This window comes from Terrapene carolina, unplaced genomic scaffold (genome assembly GCF_002925995.2).
Source record: "Terrapene carolina triunguis isolate 2854851 unplaced genomic scaffold, T_m_triunguis-2.0 Scaffold22, whole genome shotgun sequence".
Classification (NCBI taxonomy): Eukaryota; Metazoa; Chordata; order Testudines; family Emydidae; genus Terrapene; species Terrapene triunguis.
Window position 1 is genome coordinate 8,481,840 of NW_020664373.1, and position 17,069 is coordinate 8,498,908.

At 42.6% G+C, this 17,069-nt stretch overlaps 1 protein-coding gene across 3 annotated transcripts in view; it reads left to right on the plus strand.

Moving 5' to 3' along the window:
- Positions 1 to 17,069, plus strand: part of LOC112117536 (ras-related protein Rab-9A) — a 44,609-nt gene that overhangs the window by 19,448 nt on the left and 8,092 nt on the right. The window contains exons 1-2 of one of the 3 annotated variants that reach the window (XM_026648528.2): positions 1,398 to 1,416; positions 14,738 to 14,770. The gene's annotated coding sequence lies outside the window, so the exon portion shown is untranslated. Of the gene's footprint in view, positions 1 to 1,397; positions 1,417 to 2,560; positions 2,668 to 14,737; positions 14,771 to 17,069 lie in introns of those variants that run through there. The other 2 variants (XM_024215511.3, XM_026648517.2) reach the window with 2 other exon arrangements.

The following is a 17,069-nucleotide window of genomic DNA, read 5'->3' on the forward strand; positions in this document are numbered from 1 at the left end:
CCACCCAGCCTTCTGCCCTGCACCCCCAGCCCTCTGCCCTGACCCCTGAACCCCCACACACACCCAGCCTTCTGCCCTGCACACCCCCAAGCCCTCTGCCCTGACCCCTGAACCCCCCCACACCCAGCCTTCTGCCCTACACCCCCCAGACACCCCCAGCCCTCTGCCCTGAACCCCCCCCACACACCCAGCCTTCTGCCCTATACCACCCACACACCCTGGCCCTCTGCCCTGACCCCTGAAACCCCCCCCCCCCCCGCACCCCCCCCACCCCCCCCCCCCGAACTGCCCCCCCCAGGTCTGGGGTCCCGGCTGCCGGCCCCTTGCCAGCCGGCGTCTCAGCCGCAGGCCCCGCTCAGCCCGCTGCCGGCCTAGGTGAACAGAACCTCAGGCTGGCAGCGGGCTGAGCAGGCTGGCGGCGTAAGATCAGCATTTTAATTTAATTTTAAATGAAGCTCCTTAAACATTTTGAAAACCTTGTTTACTTTACATACAACAATAGTTTAGTAATATAATATAGACTAATAGAGAGAGACCTTCTAAAAAACATTAAAATGTATTACTGGCACATGAAACCTTAAATTAAAGTGAATAAATGAAGACTTGGCACACCACTTCTGAAAGGTTGCCTACCCCTGAGTTAGTCCATGATCTTTAGTTTTTACACTCTGCGGGAGTTGATTGGTAACTTCTGGGCAGGTCTGTCAGAGTATCTTCTTTTTTGAAAAAGTTAGTAAGGAAATGTTAAGCAGGGATATGGTTTGTGAGATACAAGTGCTTAAAACAAGAATATGGTATTCAGCCTTTGTGGAAACTAAGAATGTTTAGCAACCCGATTTACTGTAGCCCCAAAAAATTCTGAATTGCCTTTATAAAATTCCTGACCAGCCCCCTAACAATGGCCCTGTTCACCTTTGAGTACAAAATCATGCTGGCTACAACTGTTTGCATGGGAGTTGTGCATGACAACTATATTGCATGGTAAACCCAGTTGTTATATCTTGCCTAAAATTAGACTACAGGCTCTTTGGGACAGGAGTCTCCCCCCCTCCTTTTTTTTTCTCCAGCACAATGCAGCCCTAATGGTCTAACGTTTTTGAAGGTAGTTGTGTAACATATTCAAAGTCTGACCTCTCATTAGCATCATGGGGGGGGGGGGGGTGTGTCATGTTATGGAGAGTGCTGCTGTTAGAGGCCAAACAGGTCAATGCCTTTTGTGTGATACAAATAACAGTCCCTGTCCTAAAGAGATTACAGTCTAAAACAAGATGCTGGGTGGATGAGACAAGCTGAGCACAGTGGGTGTGAGGAAGACAGGATAACAAAATAAGAAGCTGGGGAAAGACCTGTGGCCTGAAACCCTGATGATACAATTCTGGGGTGCCCACACAGCCAGACTTCAAGACTAGAGTGAAGGTGAGCCCATTTCATCCTGAATTAGCAATTGAGCACAGGGAAAATAAGAATTTTAATCTGAGTGCCAGGCTGCTGCGTTTGGGTTGCTGATGACTCAATGTTTTTTTCCTCAACAAAGATAAAAGTCTGCAAACCTTTTTTATTTTAGAAAAAACATTTATTGAAGTGATTCAAGTATAGTAAATGATCTGACAACAGACACAGAGCAAAAGACATAGCATAAAAGCACTGTGTCATCCTCACAAAAAGATCAGGGCTATTGGGAGAACAAGAGTCTGCACAAAGGCAAACAGTTGTAAAAGTAAAGCAATCGGGACAGTGTGACTGGGATGCCTCCCCATTACTCGTGACCCGTGTGGTCCAGTAGTCAGGATAGGAGCTTCCCCTCCTTCAGTGGCCTGCATGACTGCTTCTCATGGACTGATCTGGAGGCTCCATGCAGCTGCTGCGCTCTGCTATGGCCTTAGCCTTGCTTAGGGTGACCAGACAGCAAGTGTGAAAAAGCGGGATGGGGGTGGGGGGTAATAGGAGCCTATATAAGAAAAAGACCCCAAAATCGGGACATCTGGTCCCCCTAGCCTTGCTGGTGCTGCAGCCTCCAAAAGCAGGGAACAAGACCTTGGAAAATGGAGCAGTTCTGGCACCCTCCAAGGACAGCGTGAATCGCAGTGAGAGGTCGGGGGCTGCTGTGCGAGTGTGTGTGGGGGGTAGGAGTGTGTGCATGGGGGTGACGGGACACAGTGCCCGTTAGGGGAGGGAGTGTGTATGTGGGGAGGGGGCAGGCGGCAGCTCGGGCTAGTGTGGGGAAGAGGAGCTAGTAGGGAGTGGTGTGCAGGGGGGGGAAACGGGGTGGTAGGTGTGAGGGGGGAACAAGAGCTTCGTTTCCCGGGGGCATCACACGGTACATGGCTGGGAACCTGCCGAGCGCGGAGCTGGGCTGGGCCCGCGGAACTGAGGCTGCGGTGGATCTGGGGGAGTGGGGCGCCGTGAGGAGGGCACCAATTACCGCAGTTTGAGGGCGGGGCCTCCTGCCAGAGTGGCGCGCGGGCCCCTCCCACAGCAGCGCCCCGGCGGGCGGGGAGTGAGCGCGCGGGGGGGCGGGGTCTGCGGCCGGACCGGGTCACATGACCTAGAGGCACCGCCTCCCCCGCCGCCATGTTGTTTCTATCTCCCCTACCAGCTGGTGGCTGCAGCGGCGGGACGGGAGCTGCGCAGCCCCGGCTCCGACAGCAGCGGCGCCTTCCCCGGCAGGTAACAGCGCGCGGAGCCTCGTCTCGAGCCGGGGCTGGGAGGTGACCGCGCGGGGCGGCCCGGCCCGGCAGGCGCAGGCAGCCGCTTCCCCCCCCCCCCCCCGCGGGGTTCGCTCCTGGCCCCGGGCGCTGAGGGTACCGGGGGTGCCTGCGCCAGTCGCTGCCTCCCTGCGCTGCGGGGCTGTCGGGCGGCGGGGCGGTGTCTGCGCTCGCGGCCTGCCTGGGGGGCTGGGCTGGGAGGAGGGAGTCGTCCCCCCATATCTCACTTGCTCTCCCCGGGTTTCCGGGTCTGGCTTGTGGCTGCGGCCCCGCGCGCGGTTTTGCCGGGCCCGGGCTGAAGGGCCCCGCGGGGGTGCGGGGGGCGCTGGCTGTGCGCACAGGCCGTGGAAACAAGAAATTCAAGATGGGGACCGAGAGTCAAGCTGCTGCTCAAACTACTTCTGAGCTGTAATGAAATGTGGCGTGATTAGAGATCGCGTGACTGTGGGACAGATCCCTTTATCTCCAGGGCGCTTGGTTGAAATCATCAGCCTGTCACAGGCTCGCTCGGTTTCTGCGGGGTGTGTTCCTTGACTCTTAGCACCTTTCGAAGGGATATTCCTGTCGTCTGGCTGAGAAGGAAGACAGGCTTTGGTCCCTAAGCAGTGTGGTTTGAAAAGCTACTTTCCCCCAAGTAACTGTAAGGGCAAGTCTAATAAGGCTGATCTTAAGTAGGTAATTACCGAGATGGGAAATTCCAGTAGCTTACATGCTACAGGCAAGCGTGATGCTCCCTAGCTAGACTGGGACATACAGCTTCAATTTTTGGTGAATTATAAGCTTTCATTTAAAAAATCCATTTCCAAATGTAAGAATGTAGTGTCATCTTTCTGACTCTGCATACACTTAAAACCCCAATAACAATTTCATTGCTGTTCAAAATCTAGTGTCAAGTACTGAATCTGCCAGCATCCACTTTGGTTTCATATTTAAATGTCACTTTCATACTATTGCTGATTCAGAAACCTCTGAGTAGCTGTAGAGGCAAGCACTGGAGAGGGAGTTGCTCACAGGATTCATCTAGCACCCATCACTGTAGCATCTAACTGTATAATAGGTAAAGTAGATTTACATTTAATTATCCATGTTGGCTTCACAGATAAATTGGTCTTCACCCTTCCCAGTTCCTATGGAGTTCTGTTTGCTTTTTAAAATACTTTTTTTTTATAAAAGTAAAGCTTTAGCTAATAGGTAGGTCTTGCGATAAGTACTAAAAGTGGTTAGGATATGTGTATGGTTGAGCAAATAACTTTCACTTTGACCTAAATCCTCATCTTCACAATTGTTGTGCAGAATGTAGTCATGACCAGTGCAAACTCTGCATTTATTGTAATTTAGAGCCATCAGGTGATCCCATAAATGCTGTTTGTTGCCACTAGAGAGAGACAGGATGTTTAGTATACCAAAAGTTGCTATATGCATCAGTTTCTACTGAAGTTCAGTTTGCTCTAGAGTTTCATTAACTAAACACTGTAGTAAGCTACCATTGGCTTGTTATTGGGTAAACCATTCACTCAACTATGATGATGATTGGTCTACAGGTCATAGCTGCTCTGCATCCTTGCTCCTCCCACTATCTAGTGCAGCGGTTCTCAAACTGTAGATCCTGACTCCAAAGTGGGTCATGAGTTTGTCTTAATGGGGTTGCCAGGGCCGATGTTAGACGCAATGTGTTCCGGGGCTGAAGCAGAAGCCTGAGCAACTTAGCGTCGTGAGGCCCTGGGCAATTGCCCTGCTTGCCACCTCCTAACACCAGCCCTGATTCTAGAGCAACACAGTGCATGGGGGTGTGTAGTAATTTTGTTGTCAGAAGGGGGTCACAGTGCAATTAAATTTGAGAAATGCTGATCTAGCTGACAGAGAGCACTGTGTTAGCCAGAGTTACTATCAAAAGGAAATGACATCCCAGGGCAAGAAATTATCAGGCACAGAAAGAATCAGGTGATGTGTGGGTGGCAGCAACAGCAGGGTGGAGGCAGTTGCTGAGAAGTGGACTGCAAAGGGACCACCGGGTAGCAGGTCTCATTGATGGCTGTAGATAGAGCTTGGGAGATCTGGGGTCAGGTGGAGCTGTCCTAGAAGAAACTGTTGTATGGTAGGGCTGAGGAAGGTAAAACATCCCAGTCAGGAGGTTATGCACATCCACATGGAATGGGAGATGCCCAGGTGAGCCCTGAAAAGTAATTGTAACCAACAGAGCTAGTGCTGTAGGAACGAGTGGGCTGGGTAGCTGGGTCATAATCATCTAAGAGCAGGGAACAATACAGAGAAGAAATCACAATAGAGTTGCCATAGGAGAGGCTCAGGTAGCCTGTCACACGTAATAAGCTGTCCAGCAGAGGATGTGAACTATCAGTACAGCAAAGCGACAGGGAAACAATGCAGAAGGGCAACCTGACTAGTGAATTGCACCCAGGGATGGAGCTAGATTAAATTTGAGACCAAGGGCCTATAGCATTGTCTGCAAACTATTTTGCACTGGTTTAATTAAATCAAGTTAGTTAATCTATGTGAATGCTGTTGTTTGTTACCTTAAACCTGTTCCTATCTGATATAAGAAACTGCATTAAGCCTGATTTAAACTGAAATAAGGGCTTACCTACACATGGAGCTATTTGGGAATAGTTATTCCTGAACAATTCTGTGAGGACGCTCTTAATCTGGAATGTGTACCCACACAAGGAGTCATTCTAGTAGGGTGTGGATTTAAATAACTTTTAAGTGTAGACAAGCCCTAAGTGTCCACAAAGTCTTCGGTACAAGTTTTAACTAAATTGGTTTAAAGTAATACCTTTAGTTAAACGTGTGCAACTTTGTAGACTAGTCCTAAAATTGCATCTTCTTTAAAGAGAGGAGTGGACATACAGGGGACTGGGAGCCCTGAAGGATAAGCTTTGTATCAACTTTTTGCAGTATTCATAAGGGCAGCATTTGGAAATTTTCTTTTGTAACTAACCTCTCAGGGTATGTCTACACAATGGGGACTGTACAGGCATAACTACGGCACTGCAGCTATGCCGGCATAACCCCGTACCATAGATGCAGCTCACACCAACTGAAGGAATTTTTTGTAAGAACACCACCTCCGTGATTTACAGTAAACTAGACTGCTGGATTCAGAGTAGCAGCCGTGTTAGTCTGTATCCGCAAAAAGAACAGGAGTACTTGTAGCACCTTAGAGACTAACACATTTGTTAGTCTCTAAGGTGCCACAAGTACTCCTGTTCTTTTTTTAGACTGCTGGAAGCATTCTTTTGTCAACATAGCTGCGTCTACATTAAGGCCTTGGCTACACTCAGGAATTCCCAGCGCTGCCGCGGCAGCGCTGTGAAGCGCGAGTGTAGTCGCAGCGCTGTAAGTACTCCACCTCTCCGAGGGGAATAGCTTGCAGCGCTGCGAGCGAGCGTGCAGCGCTGCAGGCTCTGATCACACTGGCGCTTTACAGTGCTGTACTCGCTGCGCTCAGGGGGGGCGTTTTCACACCCCTGAGCGCAGCAAGTTGCAGCGCTGTACAGCGCCAGTGTAGCCAAGCCCTGAGTGTTAGGATGGCATAGCCATGTTGGTCGGGGTTTCGATTTTTCACACTTCTGACCGAAGTAGCTAGGTTGACCTAAATTTTAAGTGTAGACCAGCCGAAGGCTTGAGCCTAGCATATTTGCAGAACTTACTTGCTACCTGTGTGTTAAGAATACTCCTTTACTTACTGGAATTGTGTGTGTTTATTTGTAATCTACTGGTATCTAGAACCTAGTGGTGAAGAGCCCTCAGGCTTGTGGTATACAGAGGACTGCTAAATTCCAAAAGGGATTTGATGTACCACAACTCTCAGAGATAAACGGCAGAAGAATCTATTATATTATGCCATGCTACAGTTCTTCAGTGAGGATCATTTATTGAGGGAAAGGACAGTCTTGAGGTTAAAACAAAAAGAACAAGAGTACTTGTGGCACCTTAGAGACTAACAAATTTATTTGAGCATAAGCTTTCGTGGGCTACAGCCCACTTCTTCGGATGCATAGAATGGAACATATATTGAGGATATATATATATATATACACACACATACAGAGAGCATGAAAAGGTGGGAGTTGTCTTACCAACTCTGAGAGGCCAATTAAGTAAGAGAAAAAAAACTTTTGAAGTGATCATCAAGATAGCCCAGTATAGACAGTTTGATAAGAAGTGTGAGAATACTTACATGGGGAGATAGATTCAATGTTTGTAATGGCTCAGTCATTCCCAGGCTCTATTCAAGCCTTAGTTGATTGTATCTAGTTTGCATATCAATTCTAGCTCAGCAGTTTCTCATTGGAGTCTGTTTTTGAAGCTTAAACACTGCACCAAGGCTACTATAGGCCTTACAGAGGCACAGCTGTGCTGCTGTAAAATCTCCCGTGTAGCCGCTCTATGCCAGTGAGAGAGAGCTTTCGTGCCAGCATAATTAAACCACCCCCAACAAGTGGCAGTAGCCATGTCGGCAGGAGAGTCTCTCCTGCTGACATAATGCTGTCTGCACCAGCACTTTTGTGGGTGAAACTTACGTCGGTCGGGGGAGGGAGGTTCACACCCCTGACCAACAAAAGTTTTACGAACAAAAGTGCTATTGTAGACATAGCCTAAGAGTGAAGATAGCTAGTTTCTATTGGCATTTGTGACGTGGACTTCCTGTGGAACTTCAAACAAGTTGCTGAACCTTTCTGTGCTTCAGTTTCCTTTAAACATACTTGAAAATTGTGAGGTGAAATGGCTCTTAGCTGAGCCACTTTAAATGCATGTAAGGTGTTAACTATTTAACATTTCAACTTTTCCTTGCAGATTTTTCTTGGTGTGCCTCTTTACCTCTGAGCTTCTTGCAATCTTTTGCTTTGAAATGCAGACTGACTTTTAGAGCAGCCATTTAAACAGTGCAGTACTTACTTTGCTTAAAATTATAAGCACGTAATTGGCTGAAGTGTAAGACAGTTACTTCTAAAAGCATAAAACTTGGATTGAGCTCAGTAAGGTAATGGGTTAAGTCATTCCTTCACCTCTTCTCCATCTGATGGGAACATGCAGATCTGCCACATTAAGGACATATAAGTGCAGTAATCCTTCAAGAGCTATGCAAATAAACTAAATGCTAAGTGTTCAGTGCTAAAGGATCATTAATTTAATACAGAGAAAGACAAGGTGGGTGAAGTAATATCTTTTGTTGGACCAACTTCTGTTAGTGAGAGAAACGAGCTTTTGAGCTTACTCAAAAACAAAACAGATACCTACTGATCCGGGGGGGAGGTGTCTTAGGCAATTTTTGTGGTTTCAGAGTTACTTTTGTATTTTTTTTTAATGTCTTTTCTCTCTTCTGTTGCTGTCTGAATGTAACCCTGTCTCCCAAACACAGGAAATATACTTTGATTTAACATGGAAATAGACTAGACAAAGTGTTGTCAAAGGCATTTCCCGTCCTCAAATTTAAGTTTTATGTGGTATAACAGTAGTAGGTAATTTTTTTCAGACAAAATTATTTTAAGTTGTCAGTGTCTCTTTAAACTATTGACTATCTTACCATGTATGAAGCTTTACACAATAGATCATGAGTAACATGTTTCAAACTAATATTGTAATAACATGTACGGATATATTAAATTTACATATGCATGAATTCTGAAGTTCCATTTAAATGAGATTTGGCAGAAAAACATGAATGTTTCAGGAAGAATGCTCTTTGAGTGTTTGCCATTTGGAAAGGTTTTATAATTTTGAAAATAAACTAAATTTTTTTTAAAATGTTTAATGGGGCTTGGTAAAGACAATCGTCAGATGCAGTCTTGAATATGATGGCTCTAAATAACTGTTTGACTTAACCTGGATACAATACCATTACCTGTAATTAGAACATATTTGCTGTCCAGCTTGTTATAAATGAAAAGCAAAAACAAACACTCCTCTAAAAAGCTATTTTAGCCACCCAAATCTTTTAATTCTTCAACACCTGCATACCATCTTTATTTTTCTGTAGTATAACTTCCACACATATTTGAAGGGGAACTTGTGGCTTTAATTTTTCCTGTTCATGTTTTTGTATAGCTGACTTGCTAAAAGGGGCAGACAAAGGTTTTATTTAATCAGAAATGTAAATATGTTCTAGTTCTGTATATAGATTCCTTGCCTAGTTCTGCAGGAAGATCATGATTGCTTAAAAAAAAAATCTTACTGTAGCACTGCTTCATTTGTAAAGCCCTTTAAAAAGCATTCTAGTTTGTGCCATAGTTGCTTGGGAAATATAGAGGGACTTGTGGACTGAGAACATTTGGAATTGTATTGATGCTCTTTCACTGACATTATTAAAACCTGTCTTACTGGAATTTTGAATTGCTTCAGGTCCACTATATTAGCTTTATGGAGTTACTCACAGACATATTAAATCATTGTTTTTCTGTTCATTTGAAAATTCTATTCTTCATATAACATTGTCATTGCAGTGTATTAGTAGACTATAGGTGCATGTCTCTAATGTATTCTGCAGCAAGGCTTGAAAAATGTACCTGGTACCTACTATCCATATCATGATATGAAAGATGGAGTTTGGGGAAATTGTGTCCGTTTTCCAACTTAATTCATCACTAATATGCAGGAGGATATTTTAAAGTCTTGGTTGAGAGGCATGAAGCTGAAAGTACTCTTAGTGTACCAATAGCCAAGAATCTATTCCTGGGATAGCTTATTGCTGTTGGGCTGTGGCTATAAGCATCATGGCTTATGGCTATAAGTATCATTATTTAAAATAAAAATAAAGGGGGCTGGGGAGGCTAATAAGGTATTTCCAATTAGAAAAATAGTTCATAGTAGAAGGGTTAGAGAACATAGTAGGGGAAAGGGTTATAATAATTAGAGCTGCCCAAAATTTGGAATTCCAGGTTCCTGGGAAATGTCAACATTTTGAAGTTTCTTGTGACCTGAAGATTCTGGAAAAAAAAATCATTTAGAAGATTAAAACTGTTGCCATGTGGGCTGCCCCAGGACCTAGGGGGCCTGGGATCCCAGAGCTTCTAAACTCCCGGGCTAGCTGGCTCCCAGCGCTGTCTGACTCCTGCAGCCTGGGGAGCCTGCTGGCATGGGAGTTCAGCTCAGTGGCAGGGAGTCTGGAAGCCCTGAGAGCTGCAGCGTGGGTTGGGGCTCTCGGGCCTTCTGGATCCATGCTGCAGTGCTGGGAGCCTAGACCCTGAGAGCCATGGCTTGACCCAGTCTCCCAGTTCTGGCAGGAGGGAGCCTAGAAGCCCTAGGAGCCACAGCGGAGCTGTTGCTTAGGAATTCCAGGCTCCCAGCTGCATGATGGGGAGCCTGGAAAGCCTGAGACACCTGCTCACGTTGCCATTTTCAGGGCTTCCAGGAACCCTTGTGCAGAGCTGAGAGTCAAGCCAGGGCTTCCAGGCTCTGCTGCAGGGACTCTAGAAGCCTGACCATGGAGCAGATTGCATGGTGGGGCTGTTCCGGACTGCAGACTCTTGATACCCACATGAGCCAGCTGGGAATCAGGCATGGTTCCATCAAAACCCTGCCTGCAATTCAAAGAAAATTTATTGAATCTGAAATGTTTTTCCATGAAATATGTCAGGTTCCATGAATCAGCATTTTGCAGTGAAACTTTCACCTGAAAATTTCAGACCTGCTCTAGTTACAGACACGTTTTCTAGTCTATTCTTGTATTCTGAATGTTTAAAAATGTAACTAAAGGGGCCCCATCTCCCTCCTTTCAGTAATAGTGAGTTCCAATTATAACTCTCACCCTAGTTCAGGGCCCTGAACTAGTCTGTTGCAAATAAATACATAAATTGAGGGCCACAAGCTGCCATGTTTTTTCCCTAGAGCCCCACCTCCTGCTACCCCTTTTATTCGGAAAGTCCAAGTTTAAATTGGTCCAGACACCTGTGAAGCTTGGTGGTTTCCTTGGCTCTACTCACATTACAACTTTTAACTGAAATTGTAATCAGTTAATGGCATAGTGGACTATAAACACAGTTGCCTTTACATACCACATTATTGTTATTATTATAGTTAGTGTTTTGCTCCAGCTAAAGGCTCAGCAAGGCACACGGTTGTCTTCCTGCAAGATAAAAATTGATGATTTAAACAAATTATAAAATTAAAAAAAGTATTTAAATACCTTTTTAAAAAATAAACCTATTTAAAATGATGACAAGCTGTGTAAGGGCTAAATTTACAACAATCTATTAAAATAATTAAATATGAGGCACAGATATGTACTGCTCAGTTTTAAAGATCTCAGACCATTGAAGTTGTGGAAGTCACTGACTAAGCACCTGGAACCAAGGCTTGTTGACGTGCTAAACCAGCTTTGGAAGTAGTAGTCTCCTCTGTGGCTGCAGAGAGAATTTTTTTCTTCACTTCAGTTTATTCAACTAGTTCAGTTAATTGGTTAGTTCATTCAGAATTAAGAAATTGAGTGAGAATTGAAAAAGCAGGAAATTGTTTTTCTTCCAAAATCTATGAATAAAAACTAGGTGTGAGGATAAGAACTACTAATTTAATAGCTGAAGGACATGATGACCAGAAACAATCAGTTCAATTCACTATCTACAGATAATGCTTCCTTTGTTTAGTTAGTTTTAAAGGCAAAGCATGTTTTCATACATTTTTCTTATGTATCCAGCACATTTAAGGTAGTTTAATACAAAAAATAAAATCCTTTTTTCGCACACTTTTTTTAATTGTACTCCAATTTCCATCCAAATAGAACTTGACACAAATATTAGCAAAAAATTAATCTAGTAAATAAGAAATGCATCATTCAGCATTTTCCAATATAAAAATGTAAACATTAAGAATCTAACTGTGCATTAAGACATATAATTACTTTTAAAAAAAAGAACGAGGAGTACTTGTGGCACCTTAGAGACTAACAAATTTATTTGGGCATAAGCTTTTGTGGGCTAAAACCCAGTTCATCGGATGCATGAAGTGGAAAATACAGTAGGAAGATAATATATACAGAGAACATGAAAAAATGGGTGTTTGCATACCAATTACAATGAGACTAATCAATTAAGGCTATTAGCAGCAGGAGAAAAAAAAACATTTGTAGTGATAATCAGGATGGCCCATTTCCAACAGTTGACCAGAAGGTGTGAGTAACAGTAGGGGAAAAAATTAGCATGGGGAAATAGTCTCTGATGGTGTGGCTGATCTGATTAGGTCCTATGATGGTATCCGTTGAATAGATATGTGGACAGAGTTGGCAATGGGCTTTGTTGCAAGGATAGGTTCCTGAAGGACGATCCCTCACTCTCACAGATCTTGGGAGACAGGCCAGTCCTCCCTTACAGACAGCCCACCAACCTGAAGCAAATACTCACCAGCAACCACACAACAAAAACACTAATCCAGGAACCTACAAGTACTCCTCATTTTTTTTTTTTTTTTTTTATATGCTGATACAGACTAACACGGCTACCACTCTGAAACCAATAATTACTTAAATGTGTACAGATAGTGTATTGTCCTGGTTATCAAAAAGTACCTGTTTTAGTGTAAAGGATATATTTAGCTGCAAATCAACATGTTTTAATGGTTACCAGCCAATGAGAATCAACCTTTTCTTTAGGAAAGAAAACCCTAAAAAGTACAATTGAAAACAAGATTAAAATCTATTTAAATTGTTTTCTGCTTGCCTATTTAAATAATGATTAAAATCGGTGATTTAAATTGATCCACCCTGTCTTCCTGCAGCCTTATTTTCTGGCCACATGATTAGAGGGCCTATGTAATCAGCTGTGTGGTTGGACATCCCATAGTGCATTGTTTCATGTGCTAATGATGTTCTATATACACACCCTCCCTGAATTCTATTCTCTGCAGGGACGGTATGGGATAGCTGCTCTCTTTTTCAGTTAGAATGCACTGATATGAACATGATTAGGCAGCATGGTAGGTGTGGAGACAAATATTATTTATCTGTATTGTAGCCATATCTGTAGTCCCCAAACAAAATTTGATGAACTATTATGCTAGATGCTGTACAAAAATGCATACTTGTCAGCCATAATTTGATGAAAAGTGGGCATCAGCTCTCATTATGTGTACCAAGAGAAGAAGTAGAGAAAGGTCATAAACTGGTCACAAAGACACTTTTACTTGTTGTGTGGATTAGGTTTCATATATTCAACCACTAGAACAGGGGTGGCCAACCTATGGCTCCAGAGCCACGTGCGGCTCTTCAGAAGTTAATATGCAGCTTCTTGTATAGGCACCGACTCCGGGGCTGGAGCTACAGGCGCCAACTTTCCAATGTGCTGGGGGGTGCTCGCTGCTCAACCCTTGGCTCTGCCACAGGCCCCTACTCCACCCCTTCCCACCCCTGAGCCTCCTGCATGCCTCAAAACAGCTGATCGGGAAGCGTGGGGAGGGAAGGGGAGGCGGAGGCGCTGATTTAGAGTGACCAGACAGCAAGTGTGAAAAATTGGGACGGGCTGGGGGGTAATAGGAACCTATATAAGAAAAATTGGGACTGTCCCTATAAAATTGGGACATCTGTTCACCCTATGCTGGTGGGCGGGAGGCACTGGGGGCGGGGGGAGCTGATGGGGGGCTGTTGACATATTACTGTGGCTCTTTGGCAATGTACATTGGTAAATTCTGGCTCATTCTCAGGCTCAGGTTGGCCACCCCTGTACTAGAATTTCTCAAGCAGTGAATTTTATTAGATATCTTTCATCCTGGCTTCAGTATCTATAAAGCAGCTGGGCTGCTTCTCAAGTTCATTAGCACTTAAAAAGGAAAGCTAATTGGTGGTTTTCCTGGCTCCCTATTTGTTTTTTGTTTTGTTTTAATAAACTTTAGAAAAGCCCAGCTACCTTCAATGGTGCAGTAGCCAGACTAGAGAAGGGCCTGGGAACTACAGGATTTGGCATATACTGTGTATTTTCTATAGTGCCTTTGCTATGATGTTGCATTCTCCAGTCTGCCAGCAAATGAAAATGTTTAACTAATTTGTAAATAAATAACTAAATGTAAAACCCGTAATTCAGTATCAAGACTGTGAATTTAAATGTTCAAGCCAAGAAACTTTAAATGAAAAGCTCCTGAGGTACTGTAGATATTAAAGCATCCACTTAACAGCATAAAGATGCAATTTATCACAATCTAAAGATGCAGTTGTTGCACAGATGTTGCATTTTATTAAAAATACAGACAAGGTTTCCCCCAAGATTTTAAGTATCAGAGGGGTAGCTGTGTTAGTCTGGATCTGTAAAAAGCGACAGAGTCCTGTGGCACGTTATAGATGTATTGGATGCACAAGCTTTCGTGGGTGAATACACACTTCGTCAGATGCATCACCCACGAAAGCTCATGCTCCAATACATCTGTTAGTCTATAAGGTGTCACAGGACTCTTTGTCGCTTTTCCCAAGGTTTTAGTGATGGTTGAGGACAAACCTAGAAAAACGGTTTCTGAGAGTCACAAAACTGTGTGTTTGGGTCGGGGGGCATTTTAAATTACTTTTTTTGGTTTTGTAGTCAAAATCAAATGTGGTATAAATTCAGTATTTGGTATGACGTTTTTCTGGGGACTATTCTGCAGGGGTTTGGAATTCAATGATCTAATCTTTTCCCACGTCATTCCTGTTATTTACTCTAGATTAACTTTAAAGGTGGAGAGGAGGCTTGAGAAAAGAGTCTTGAGATAGATTATGAAAGCGTAGTAGTGGGGTTGCTGTTTCTTGTGTGTATGGCTTTTCATGGTAGGTTTTCTTGTTTGGGGGCTGCCTTTTTGAGAGGGGAATGACAATGAATCTTATATTATATATTTACAAAACTGTTATAGAAAAACTGATTTGTATATCTTTCTCTAGCTATCCATCCTTAAACCAATTGGTATGCTGTGTGTTGGTGATGGTATATGAACCATCAGAGTAAATGTGCATTTACAGTCTCTTGATATATTATGAGTTACTATATGCTTAGCTACTCTTAAAGCAAAATTGGCTAAAACCAATTGATTACACATGTTGCAAATTAATGTCTTCTCATTTGCAGATGCTGAATGATGATTTAAACTGAACAATCAAGGTAAGTGCTTTTTGATGTAATACTGCAGTGGTGGTGTTGTTGTTGTTGCTGTATTGGTCCCAGGATATTAGAGACACAAGGTGGGTTAAAGAGACCAGCTTTCAAGCTACACAGACCTGAAGAGCCTCTGTATAGCATGAAAGCTTGTCTTTCACCAAGAGAAGCTTGTCCAATAAAAGATATTACCTCACTCGCTAGTCTCTCTTGACATAATATGTTGTTTCCTTTGCGTATGCAGTTATACGTCATAGATGTTAACTGTATTTGAAAACAAAATATAAATTCTGTAGAGTTCAAAACAGGTAAAGAGAATACCAGTTGGCTAATCTAAATATTAAAACATTAAACAGAGTGGGAGTAATTTAGACCCATTATTTTAATCATTTGGGTTTTTAAAATTGAAATTTGAAAACTTGTGCTATTGTGATTTTAGATTAAAATCTATAACAAACTAAGATGCTTGGTTTTTAAAAATGCCTCTACTTAGAAGGGTCTTATTTGAATTTTATTAAACTTATGTTGAAAAACAAAACACAATATTGAAAATTATAATCCTGATTCTGCAAAACCACTTAAGTAACTATGTAACTTTAATCACATAATACAATGGGAGAAGCATCTGGAGTATCAGGTTCTAAAATTGTATCTTTATGAAACTTTTCTTAGTGGCATAAAATCTTAGTCACTTCAAAACAAACTTTTGTCAGTGTTAACAATACAACTTAATTTAGACTTTCAAAACATTTAACAAAGTTATTGTGAGCATGTTTATACATCTAGGCTAAAAATTTCAAAAATAGGAGCCCCCTAAACTGAGGCTTCTAGAACTATATTTAGGAATTGTCTATGCATGAGATTTTTCTGGAATAACTCCATGTATGGACACTCTCTTATTATGGAATTAAGTACCTTCTGGTTTAGCTTAATTCAAAAGTGGATTAAGCAAAACCTGAACAAGGCACTCAGGAATAGCTATTGCTCTTCAAATTCACATCCTACCTTGAAAATTAATTAAGTTAAGTGTAGACAAACCCTCAAACACTTGAATGATTTAGGAATAAAAATTCCATTTACTGCAGGCTGCAAACCCTGATGGAGGAGTACTGCCTGGTTAAAGCTGAAATGCTTCAATTGACTTGTGGAAATTCAGTATATCAGAAGGTGGTGTTGGTTGTAAATATGGCTATGACTTATTTGCTTATCGGTTTGTTCTCACAGTATGGATGTTAGAGGTTTTAAGTAATGAAACCTTAATAGGGAAAAATCTCTGTGAAATCTGGGAAACTAAAGAAAAAATACAAAGCATCCTCTTTAGCAATTCAAGGCTATAAAATGGGAAGAAAGACAAGACTTTAAAAAATCATGATTTGTGGTTGCTGTGCTTAAAAACAATTCTTAGAGTCTGATTCCCTCTTTTATACACAGATACAATAAATATGGGCACTAGCAAAGTGTTGTGAAGTGATCTGAAAATGAGATTTTTTTCACTGATGCATATGTTAGTCTAACGTGCTGTTACTGTAAAGCCTAGTTAGTTGATAAAGTGACTTGTAATTAATAAAGGGGGAAGAGAGATATGGAATCATGGTACAAGCTGTAGCTAAGTTGGTTTATAACTAGAAAACATAGACATGATCCTACAAAGTCTTTTCATGAAGTCACGTGCAGGGCTGGATTAACACTCCTGTGGCCCCGGGGCTGTTAGATTTTGTGGGAGCCCTGCATACAAGTCTTTTTCCTAATTTAAAACAAAATGATCACAATTATGGCATCAAGGCTATTAATGCTATACTAAACTTGCCTTTTAATTAACATAAAGCTGTTCTGTGGTTACATTTCAGCCTTAAAACATGTAGAATATAGTTAATTCAAAATAGCCTACTTCTTACCTTAGAACAGCTGTTATATTAGTTTCTTTGTGGGAGGGAGTTTGGGTGCAGGAGGGGGTGTGAGGTGCAGGCTCCGGCAGGCCAGGGCGGATTTGATTTAAATCACTAGTCAGGAAGACTCAATTTAATCATGGATTTCTACATAAGAGTGCATTCTTGTTGGTTGTTATAACCTTAATACATATTCTTCACAACTCAGAGATAGATGTAGGTTTCAATTTTAGAAGGTACACACTATACATTTAAGTGATTTATTTTGAAAACTTTTCAGATTAGTTTTACAGCTGTATCAGAAAATGAATGATTGTTTGGTTATTTCATTTACCAAAAGTAACCGAAGCAGATATTTATGAAGTCATTGGCTGGGGAACTATCTCCAATTCAACAGGTTAATTATTAATATTTGGAGG